Source organism: Sinocyclocheilus rhinocerous, unplaced genomic scaffold (assembly GCF_001515625.1).
Source record: "Sinocyclocheilus rhinocerous isolate Xijiao unplaced genomic scaffold, SAMN03320098_v1.1 scaffold350, whole genome shotgun sequence".
Lineage (NCBI taxonomy): Eukaryota > Metazoa > Chordata > Actinopteri > Cypriniformes > Cyprinidae > Sinocyclocheilus > Sinocyclocheilus rhinocerous.
In genome coordinates this window covers 549707-561641 of record NW_015637528.1, presented here as the reverse complement: position 1 = coordinate 561641, position 11935 = coordinate 549707, and the positions used below count along the sequence as shown (strand labels likewise).

The 11935-nt window shown below is 37.7% G+C and overlaps 1 pseudogene; it reads right to left on the bottom strand.

Annotated features, from left to right (window-relative positions):
• Positions 1-11103, bottom strand: part of LOC107748867 (ras-related protein Rab-37-like) — a 16128-nt pseudogene extending 5025 nt beyond the window's left edge.
• Positions 11104-11935: the final 832 nt, after the last annotated feature.

Below are 11935 nucleotides of genomic sequence, written 5' to 3'. Positions count from 1 at the left end.
CATGTAAAAAAAAAAAAAAAAACACTTTGAAGGACAAGAAACGCATCTGCAGTAATAATGAATGTCATTTCACAACCCACGCTAACAACAAGAAAGAAACGAGAACATCAAATAAGCGTGCATCTGAAAATGTCTTGAAATGTTTGTTTGTCTTACTCTGATGTTGTCGAAGGAGGACTTTCTCGTGATGTCATACAGCAGCAGTAGAGCTGCAATAGAAAGCACAGCATGTTCAAGTCACACCGTACTGTATGATTCAGAGCTGAGCTTTATAGTAATTAAACACGGACTCAAAAGTCTGCCGTGTTCTTCAGGAGTTGTGACTGTACAAATTTCACCGCAGTGTTTAAAGTTCACTGCAGTGATCTCCCACATAGACTGAAACTAAACTAAATATTCTACTGAGGAACTGTTTTTGTTAGGCAAAGATGATATATGTGACCCTGGAGCACAAAAGCAGTCTTAAGTCGCTGGGGTATATTTGTAGCAATAGCCAAAAAGACACTGTATGGGGCAGAATTATTGATTTTTCTTTTATGCCAAAAATCATTTTACACCAAAAGTGAAATTAGTACGCCTCAGCCTGAAGGAAGTACCTTTAACTCTGCACCTCACTCCCAATTTATCTCAAAACGGGGACAGAAGAGGTGTCAGTGAATAAATTGTTTTCCCATTTATTCACAAAAAAAAAGTAACTCAGGTATTTTCCTGTAAAATTAAAATTAATGCATTACTTTACTAGTTTCTTGAAAAAAGTAATCTGATTACGTAACTTGTGTTACTTGTAATGTGTTACCCCCAACACTGGATCCCTTCTTCACTCTAAAGCTATGGGATTTTTGTAATCCGTTTTATCATCCAGCAGGTGAAAATCTGATCATAACAGCAACCATCTGCTCAAGTCGCATTATTCATGCCCATATGCCAAACAGTACAGGACAGGAGTTCAATACAGTACTCAAATCAGTGTAATTAATAGTGATGCTTGTCTTGTTTGCTTACCTGGATTTTGACTTTCATGTTATCCACAGTCACCACCTTATTCTTATTATTACGCAACAGGAAGAAGAAGAAACACCCATTAAAACACAGTACTCAGAAATGTTCTGAAAGGCAAAATAATGAACAGTAAATAGTTTGTTATTCAAGGAAATCACGCATAATCAAACAGGAAAACAGTTTAGCTACTACTAAAGTGATATCTCTAACCGTGCTATTTTGCTTTTGTGTGGCCAGGCTCTCCACACAGACTTAATTATATAGTGTTGATGAAATAACAGACCAGCTCCCTGCTTAATTTCCTGTTGACGTCAGCCGTTACTTCCTTTGTGAGCTAAATGTTTTAAAATCGCACCTTCTGCACTGAGAGGACCAGACTTATCAGATGTTTTCGTGCACCAAATGGCAGTGCAATCAGAGACGTCAGTCACACAAATGGAAGTGAGATTTTCGGAGATGAGTAATTATCATCCACAGACATTCACATACAGGCACCCAATCATTAATTCCTGAATATCTACACGGTGACTATAGTTAATGCTGACTGATCAAAAAACGTAGGTGTTTAAAGCTGAAGCATGCAATTTTTTTTTCACTACTTTCTCTTTTCTCAGCTTAATGTGGGGAGAAAACTCAAAGTAGTTTGATTTGTAGGTGTCACCACTAGCACAGAAACCGCACTCTTCACCTTTTAAATTCACTAATAGTAGAATACTAAAATAACACTGTATAAAATAACACTTACATCAAACCTGGCATAATGTGTCTTCAATAGCTGAATATATAAGCAAATTAAAATTAGGTTTGAGATTTAAAAAGAGGAGGAGATTCTGCTAAATTTCTCCTTTTGTGATTAACAAAAAAAAAAAAGTCAGGTTTGGAGCAACAGGAGAGTAAATGATGACAAAACTGCTTTTGTGGATGACTATAGAGCAATAGTAATCACAAATGCACGCTTTGGCTGCTTACTCCTTCCAGGAAGTTCTGCATAAAAAAATGAAATCAGAGCAGAGTACAAAGCAATTCGAGGAGAACATTAACCGGTTCAATAAGAACGCAGGTATGTCTCCATTGTTCCTTCAATCATTATTGCATATCTGACTTGAATGAACAGCAGAGCTCAGATGTCTTGTTGTTTCTCCAAGGGCAAGCTAACAAAAGCTGCAGATTAAGATAAAATTAAATCCACTGACACACACACACACACAAAAAACTGATGTTTAGGGTTGGGAATCGAGAATTGGGTCTTTTTCAGAACAGTTAAAAAAAATTTTTGTTTTGTAAAAATACAGGAACATTCCTTTAATAGTTCTTGAGCATGTTCACTTCACTTCCACTCTTCCCATTGAAAATGCATATATCTATATTTTTCTACATTTTCAATAAATTCAATAAATAAATGAAGAGTTCATTTGCAAAAACCGATAAACGCCACTTTCAAAAAAATTAGCTGATTGCCGTGCATTATCCTCCACATGTAACGCGATTTGAACCCTAAACACGTTTTGTCAAAAAAGCCGGTTTTGTTCACTTTCAAGGCATCGCGAGTTCACGTTTCACTGCAGAAGCAGACAAGGGCCCTTGTTGTTTTTGAACAGAAGCCGATAAGTCCATTTCATAATTTTGTAAATTACCTGTATTTGTTTAAGTTATTATTACTTAATCAAAACAACCCAACTGCAGTTTGATTGATATTACTTGGAATGCGCAATAAAAAAAAAACGTGATTTCTGAAAAAAATTCAAATGGAGTTATCGGTTTTTGCAAATTCACTCTTCAAATATTCAGTAAATATTGATATTTTTGCATTTGCTCTAAAAAAAAAAAAATCAAAAAGGTATTTTTGTTGTTGTTCCAGATAGAACAGCTATGGACCCTTTTAACATTTCCGGGTTCTCAGAAGCGCAAGTCGTCATAGTTAGGTCAACTTTTATGGAAACTATAACAAATATAATTTTTGGCATTCCCATTTGCTCAAAAAAAAAAAAATCACTGACAGCGTTTCTCTAACCATAAAAGAGAAACAAAATATCAAGAGATTATGTTGGCCAGAAGAGAGAAAGATGTCAAATTTGCTGTCACTCACTATGTAATGTAATCCCCAGGCATGAAAACACAAAGTACAGTGTTATAAATGCACATTATATTTAAAAAAATGTTAAATCTAAAAAATGTTGCTAGATGTATGATGTTACTAACTGTGGAAATCATCACAGTCTGTGAAAAGGGTCCACTGTTAAAATGTACAAACTTTTTACTGCAAAATCATCTTGTTAAAAAAGCATAATAATAAAGACAGTGACCACTTTGCTTTTTACTAAATAAACACAAAAGGAACATGAAAAAAAATCATATGTACTTAATGATACAAAGTACGAGCAAAAAGCTCTCCCTTTATAATAACTGAAGCTGTCAATCACTTCAGCGCAAGTTTACTGAGCTCTGCACTCTTGCGAAAACATTTGCTATGATCAAAATCGTCTAAACTGCACGATAAATCATATAATGTCATATCATATAATCATATAACGATTAATGTACATCACATTTCTACTTTGTTGGTTACAAAAGAGAGGATTTACGAGCACGTAGAACACAAGTGAGTGATCTGAATGAAAACGGCAGGGTTTTGAGCGGTTCTGAGTGACGGCGAGCTTAAACACCTCTGATTGGTCATCGCGTTCGGCACTCAACAGACATGTCTGTGATTGGCTACAATGCTCAACACTGCAAAAACACTGTTAAAGGGATAGTTCACCCAAAAATGAAAATGTGATGTTTATCTGCTTACCCCCAGGGCATCCAAGATGTAGGTGACTTTGTTTCTTCAGTAGAACACATATGATGATTTTTAACTTTAACCGTTACGATATAAATACTGTTCAGTTTCTTGCACAGACCGATCGTTTCGTGTATTTACACATCAATGTATCGTCACGAGCTGCAGGGTTTAATTTGGATTTGTCTGTGCATGTTTTTTTTACTCTCATAGATTTTGTTACCATTGCCATGCATTATACGACTGATAGACTGCAACGGTTAAAGTTAAAAATCATCATATGTGTTCTACTGAAGAAACAAAGTCACCTACATCTTGGATGCCCTGGGGGTAAGCAGATAAACATCACATTTTCATTTTTGGATGAACTATCCCTTTAATAGAAACCTTTGACGCTTTTCACAGAGTGTTCAGTGCAGTGCCTATCATAGTCGTGAGAGGTGAGTGAAATTGGCTTACAGACTTTTAACATTATTGCGATATTCCCTAATTTGATATCGTCAACAAAGATTTTGATTATAAAGCTAATAATGCTCTCAGCCCTACTTATGAGTTATTGATTTATGTTTGAAATTTAAACTTACAGTTCAAAACTAAATATTCTCAAAACTAAATCTCAACCTCATTTTGTTCCAAACCTGTATGACTCGCTTTCTTCCTCAAAACACACAAAGAGAAGTCGCAAACCAAAACAAAATAATAATCTACATTTTGGCCTGTTCCTCACACAAATCTATCATATGACTGTGTGAGAAAAAGAACATAGTGAGTCGCATGAATATTTGTGCTTCTTTTATGGTGGATCTTTGAAGCATGATAGTCCCTTTGGGCACCATTCACTTCCACTGGTTTGGAACGACATGAAGGTGAGATGACGATTTTTGGTCTATCCCTTTACATTAGTGTCAGTCGTGAACAAATATTGACGGGCACTTCCTCGAAAGTACTAAAATAATCAATAATAAGACCAGGATCAAAGCCAGAATCATTCAATTCCTTACAATTTCCATTCCTACAGTGGCGATGATATATGACTATAGGATATCCATCTATCAGTTGCTCTAGGAATCTGCTTGATCTCTTGGAGTCTCAACCTATTATTTGAGAAATGGAAACCCGACCTTGTGTCAGTTACAAGGCCCTTTTGACACCGGAAAGTATATCGATTTATGAAAAACATACATCTTTCAGGGCCTCTGCCTATCCAGCATAAATCAAGCATAGCCATCAATTTGTTGTAATGGCTTTCCATTTCTCTGGCATCAGACTTGCTCTGCTCTGGCTCCCACACATCCTCATGCTGAGCAAGTGCTACAAGGAAGAGCCCAAAATAGACACAGGCTATAGTGCTGCCGCTGTGCCATTCAAAAAAATACCAGCACAGAAACGCTTCACTGTTTCTCTGAGCTGCAGCAGATAAGATGCTTCATTTCAGACGTTGTTGGCAGGCGATCAAAGAATGAGGGTTTAAAGGGGTTTTTGAACTTCCTAAAGACACCTTCTGTCTCCAAGCATGGCACTTTCTACTCGAATCTGACGTTCGAAACCAGTCCACATCACAAGCCAAGCTAACCTTCATTTCCTTGCAAAAACACATACTGTGAAACCAAATTGACTGTCTTGGCTTGAGGGCAAAAATCAATTTGTGGAGCATGACAAACTTTATTTTCCTCCAATAAAAAACAAGCCCTTAACGCCAACTGCCAACAGCCTCTTACATTAGCATGTTGGTGCATTAACCATCATGACGCCAAAAAACAAAAACATGACTCTGACATATTTTAAATTCACACTTTGAGAACATAAACCAAAAATATTGATGGCTCATCTTGCATTTAGGAGCATATACCAATTTTTGTCCAATCAAATGCTCTCTACAGTGACAATGTTGGTAGTAATTGTAACTAGCAAATGATGGTTCCTGGCTGTGATGGAAACAAAGGCCGATGAGCTCTTTGATAGGTCTCAATAGGATATGCATAATTTCACTGGGTCTTTAAAGTCTTGGTGAAACTGTCTTTTCTTCCGTATTGCAACAAAATGTAACAGATTATTGTAAAAGGAAAAGTAATGTGGGACTTGGTTCAATCCATCGGTTGTTGACTGGATTTTGAGATGTGGCCGTTGCACTAAAAACTGAATGCCAGCTTGCAGTCACAATTGTGGAGGGACGGGGTTTAAGTGGACTAAATTACTGGAAGTCCAGCATACGTCAGATTGCAAGGTCAAATTTAAAAAATAAATATGCATGGATGAATCATTCACAATAACATTTGGAAAATAGAGTGAATTTTCATCTCACGCAAAATAATCCATGTGACATCAGGGGTTCAACCGTAATTTTACAAAGCTACGAGAATACTTTGAGTGCAAAAGAAAAAAAATAACGACTTTATTCAACAATTGAATAAATACGCCTCACCCTAGCGCCATTTTGGAGAGTATCCACTGAACGTAAATTGCGTATGCTGTTCCGTGTCAGCTGCGACACACGGATACGCTGTTTACGTCGTTTTACGCTTTGATTTGAATGAAAACAACATATCCATGTGACGCAGCTGACACAGAACAGTATACACAATTTACGACCAGCGGATATTCTCCAAAATGGCGCTAGGGTGAGGCGGAGGAGACGAAGACCTTGACCGTGTAAGGACCCTTGCTGTCTATGGGAGGGTCAGAGAGCTCTCAGATTCCATCAAAAATATCTTAATTTGTGTTCCGAAGATGAACGAAGGTCTTACGGGTTTGGAACAACATGAGGGTGAGTAATTAATGACAGAATTTTCATTTTTGGGTGAACTAACCCTTTAAACACACCCCATGTAAGTTGACCAAAATTCTCTCTTTTCCTCCCCAACCAAGTGCTGGCAGTTGCAGCTCAAGACCCAAAGTGTCATGGGGCGACAGGTTAACCATTTAGCCAGACTGAAACGAGAATGAGCATCAGATTGGCCAGTTATATCCGAACGCTCCAAGACATCTGGAGCGGCACAATGACTTCACAGATTTGTCCAAGAAGCTGCTGGACTGCACCAGCACCACTTCAGAAGACCACAGAGATTTGCAGTTAAATGCCAATGGAGCGCGAATACAGTCACACACACACACCCTCTCTATGATGGAGTGCCAGAACAGCTTATTGATTAGATGCTGGATGTAAGTGTTAAAGGGTCATATTATATTTTTCAAAGCATCATGTTTTCATCATTTTTTTGCCTCTGAGGTCCACTCATAATATTGGATTTTGATGAATATTTTGCGCCCTCTCTGACCCTCAGCATTAAAAAAGCCAATTTTGAAAAAAAGAAAATATTTTGAAGAATGCTGGTAACAAAACAGTTTTGGTGCCTAGTGACTTGCACTGAATTAAAAAAATATATATAAAAAAATCTCTAAATATGTTTTCTTATGTTCCGCAGAAGTCAGTCAGTCATACATGCTTGGAACGACATGAGGGTGAGTAAATGATGACAGAATGTTCAATTTTGGGTGAATTATCTCGTTAGGTCTGTGGAATAAACACCCTCTTCACATGTGAAATGAGCAACAGCACTTTACTGTGAGCTGCGGGTTTGCTTTCAGGTCTAATATAGTTTGTGATATATTAGTAGACAAACTATATTAGATATAGTTTGTCTCATCCTTCGACAACAGCCTCTTGGCAAAGCAGCATTTTTTGTGACATTTGTGTGATTCATAAAACAATCTGCACTAAAACGTGCAACTCAAACTGTTAAAAGGGTCATATGACGTTGCTAAAAAGAACATTATTTTGTGTATTTGGTGTAATGCAATGCGTTTATGCGGTTTAATGTTCAAAAAACACATTTCCACATACTGTACATTATTGTTTCTCCTCTATGCCCCGCCTTTCTGAAACGCGTCGATTTTTAACATTATTTTGTGTATTTGTTGTAATGCAATGTGTTTATGCGGTTTAAGGTTATAAAAACACATTATTTTCCACATACTGTACATTATTGTTTCTCCTCTATTGCCCCGCCTTTCTGAAACGCGTCGATTTTTACAAAGCTCATCGGTCTGAAAAGCGAGGTGTGCTGTGATTGGCCAGCTATCCAGTGCGTTGTGATTGGCCGAATACCTCAAGCGTGTGACGGAAATGTTACGCCCCTCACCATACTGTGATGCCCTGTCCCAGCGCGATGAGACAAAAACAATAAAACCGATTATAAACGAGGCATTTGTTGCATCCAGTGGGGACATAATTACTGATTATAATTACTTGTACTGTCTTTTTACGCGTTGCGTTGAGTATCGCGCCGCGTAAACATAAAACCATGCATTTGTGATCGGAGAAACGACGAACACCACGTGCTACTCTACACTGCTCAAAACTCACGTTTGAATCATCAGTGGCAAATCCTTTAAATATGAAAACATACTTACAGGCTGTGAGTCAGAACAGCCGGCATTGTAGTCTACTCTCCCAGGATCAGTAAACAGTCCTCGTCCTCCATAAATGCACACGTGGGGGCGTGTTTAAACGAGGCGTTTTAGGAGGACGTGGACGAGTCTTAACTTTTATAAACAATATCTCTTTGGGTTTGAGACTTTAGTCTTTGCAACTTTAGGGATTTTATCTATTCTCGAACAGCTTGTAACACTCCAAAGAGAAAGGAAAACTTGAAATTGCATCATATGACCACTTTAAGATCAGACCGAAACAATCATGGACGTTGGTTAAAAATGGTCTCTTAACATCAAGGAAAGCACACTTCTATTGTTAGTTAAATAGAAACCAAGGTAAAGGCCTATTTACACCAAGAACAACCACTGTATAAAGCTGTATAATCATTCTAATTCTATGAGAAGCCAGCTAACGGATCTTCTGAGAACATTGGCTAACATGTTAGAATGTTCAACTGAATGTTGTTCAAAGTTCTCGAAAAGCATTATTTATATATTGTTCATTGAACTTTTTTATTCCAAAACGTTTTTTTTTGGATGTACGTCTTTAGACATTACTACTTATTTCAGAACATTTAACGAACATTCAAAAGTAACGTTCCAATAATGTTTGCAAAATGATCAAATTGAACTGATCAAACTGAATGATAAAATCATTGAGAGCCACCTGACATAAAAGAGCTTGAGCATTTAAAGCGGCAGGCGACAAAACGTTTAGTTCTGAAGCTTTACAATACATGAAACGCTTATTTCAGTTACGCAAGAAATAGATTTATCATGGTATGACCTCCATCAGTAGATATAAACATGTTGCAAAAAGAGAAGCAAACCAGCTTTGTCCACTGCTGGCTCACCCTAAAGTCTATCCCCACTGTGGCAATGAAGTTGCCTCCCAGAAAGGCACCATCTTTAAAGCGCACCAGGATGCAGGTCTTCCCCACTGCCGAGTCTCCCAGCAGCATCACCTAAAGGCATCAGGGTCAGAGACAGCTGTTAGGCCTACAACCACTTTAATATACACATCCTGGTTTCCTTTAATGAGCTCAAACTGTTCACCAACTCTGCGTGAAAGTCAACATGGAAAGACATTCCCAACCCACCTTACTTCATTAATTTGACATTTTCGAGTGGAACAAGACAAAACTGTCAGGTAAGAATTAGTTTCATCCGTCGAAAATGACTGGAGCGTGAAAAGTGTGACAGGTGAGAGAAAGTGTCGGAAAATAAGAGCGAATCAAATGATTGAGAATAACATACAGCAGCAAATCATGCACCATAAACCAGGAACATATATTAAAACGTAATTAGGGTCATTTTTGCTTCCATGTTGACTTTAACACCAAGTTGTTTTTAACAGACGAAAATGCATTGTAATGGACAGGAAAGTCAAATTGTGAAATGCGCGTTTACCCAATTGCGTTTTACTGGTATTGCATAATATCATTTGCAGAAACAACTGTTGCTCAATTACAACATTGCACATTGTTTATCATTTTAAATCTACGCATTTTCCACACTACAAATAAGACTGAGGCAAAAACAGCTGCTCTTATTGGACCCCAAAAAAAAATGTCTCAAGGGATCTTTCTGGAATCCCAGAGACTTGATGATTTATATATCAATGGTGTTTCTTCAGAATACATAGATAGGTCTTCAGATGCATAGAATCAATATTTATCCACCAGTGAGTTAAAGTCAAACTACTATCACATTACTTAAATATTAGAAGACATGCATCAAATAAATATATATATATTTATATGATGCAAGTCTTCTAATATTTAAGTAATGTGATAGTAGTTTGACTTTAACTCACTGGTGTATATATATTGATTCTATGCATCTGATATATATATATATATATATATATAGCAATAGTTCTGAATTGGTGGTTTGTGACCCTTAAGTTGTGGGCAGCAGAGGGAAAAAAGCAATGTTAGATAAGGTCAATGCAAATAATAAAATACAACTAACACTGTAGAATAAAGGTTTAACTTTATTCTACACAAAACCTGTTATATTAATAATTTTGCTAAGTTGATTGCAATTTTAATAACTATTTTCACCATTGGTCTTAACGCAAAACCAGTTTTGAAGAACCACTGCTACATTGTACTATTAGACACTGAACTACTATTAAATTTGCATGTAAAAATACATGTCTGCAGCCATTTAAAGTGAATTCTGACAGTTGCATGGCTGTGAACATGCCTTTGCATGCTTGAAAAGTGATCTCCGGGTAGGCTAGAAGACGCACGCGCGCACCACAGGTGCCAACTAATACTGGGCAAATGTTTCAGACACAATAACAACAACAATACAAATCATGACACCAGCAATAAACTACACAATAAAAATGCAACTCACACCTTGAAAGCAATATCAAAATACTCAGAGACCGAGGCGCATCGCTCCAGCACATTTCTCGATGTTCCGTTTTTAACCCCATTCTCCGTCAATGTTGCTTTTTTGATTGACATCGCGGAAACAAATAACGAGGATCTTGCTTTCAATGATCTTCTCGAGACGCGCCGGTGACTATATCACAAATGCATCACATAGTGCATCTAAAACGCGCCCAAACTTCATCAGATGCTGGAGGAGGATGAGGACAGATCAGTGGACATGAAGAAACACACACACAAAAAAATGTATCTATCGGTAAAGCGTCCTCTTCATCATCATTAACGCGCAAAGCCGCAAAACATGATCTTTATCGTGCAGTTGAGCGCATAAACGCACACAGCATAGAAGCAGCTCGCTCCACAACACACATGAGCAACAGGCTCACACACAGGTGCCAGATCACATCTGATCACACTGATTAAGAGGAGGAGACCGACCAATGACACCCATCAAGCGACGCGACGCGACGCGACTAAACTAGACGCGCCCAACATAATCAGCGAACTCTCGGTACCGCGAGCGCGCTGCTTCGTTGATTATAATAGGAGTGCTGTGGTTTTGTCGCGTCGCGTCTGTTGAGCGGCAAACGCTGCCCAATGTTTTTTTTTTTTTTGTGACATAAAACCGTTCTTTCTGCAGGGGGCGCTTCAGGGCTCAGAAAGCCCATCCTCCGTTCAGCCTCATTCAAATCTTAGGATGTTTTTTATTTATTTATTAGATACATTTGTACACCAGAACGTTTAATCGTTCAAATGTATTCTGACTCCTGAAATACAAAAAAAAATCCGAACCAGCAATCTGTAATAATTACATGGAAAGAGATGGCATCGCAAACGACTGTGATTGGTCAATTCTAAACACTGCGGTGAAAAGTAAATAATGTTCTTTTTAGCAGCATCATATGACCCCTTTAAAGTCTTGGCATGAATTATTTCTGACTGAATAATGATACTAAGAAACTTTAATAATATCTGTGAATTGAAAATACAAATTCAAGCGCTAAAACATAATAAATATTGTTTTGATACCTATCGAGCCCCGCCCATTTCGTCTTTTTTTGTTTCAGATTGACAGTCATTCCACCAGCTCGTTCAGTTTCTGTGAGAGTTTCGCTGCATTCACGGGCGCTTACAGCCAATGCAGATGAGGTTTGACAAAATGCAGCCCATTGTAATGTCATTTTTCATAACTTACCTGAAATATGAACGCCTCTTAAACACCTCTTGCTGTTTCATTAATGTTCAGTGAATTGTCCTGTATATGTGTCCGTATGATAACAGGTCTCTAAATCCATTAAGGAAATATAAAATGTAATAATTC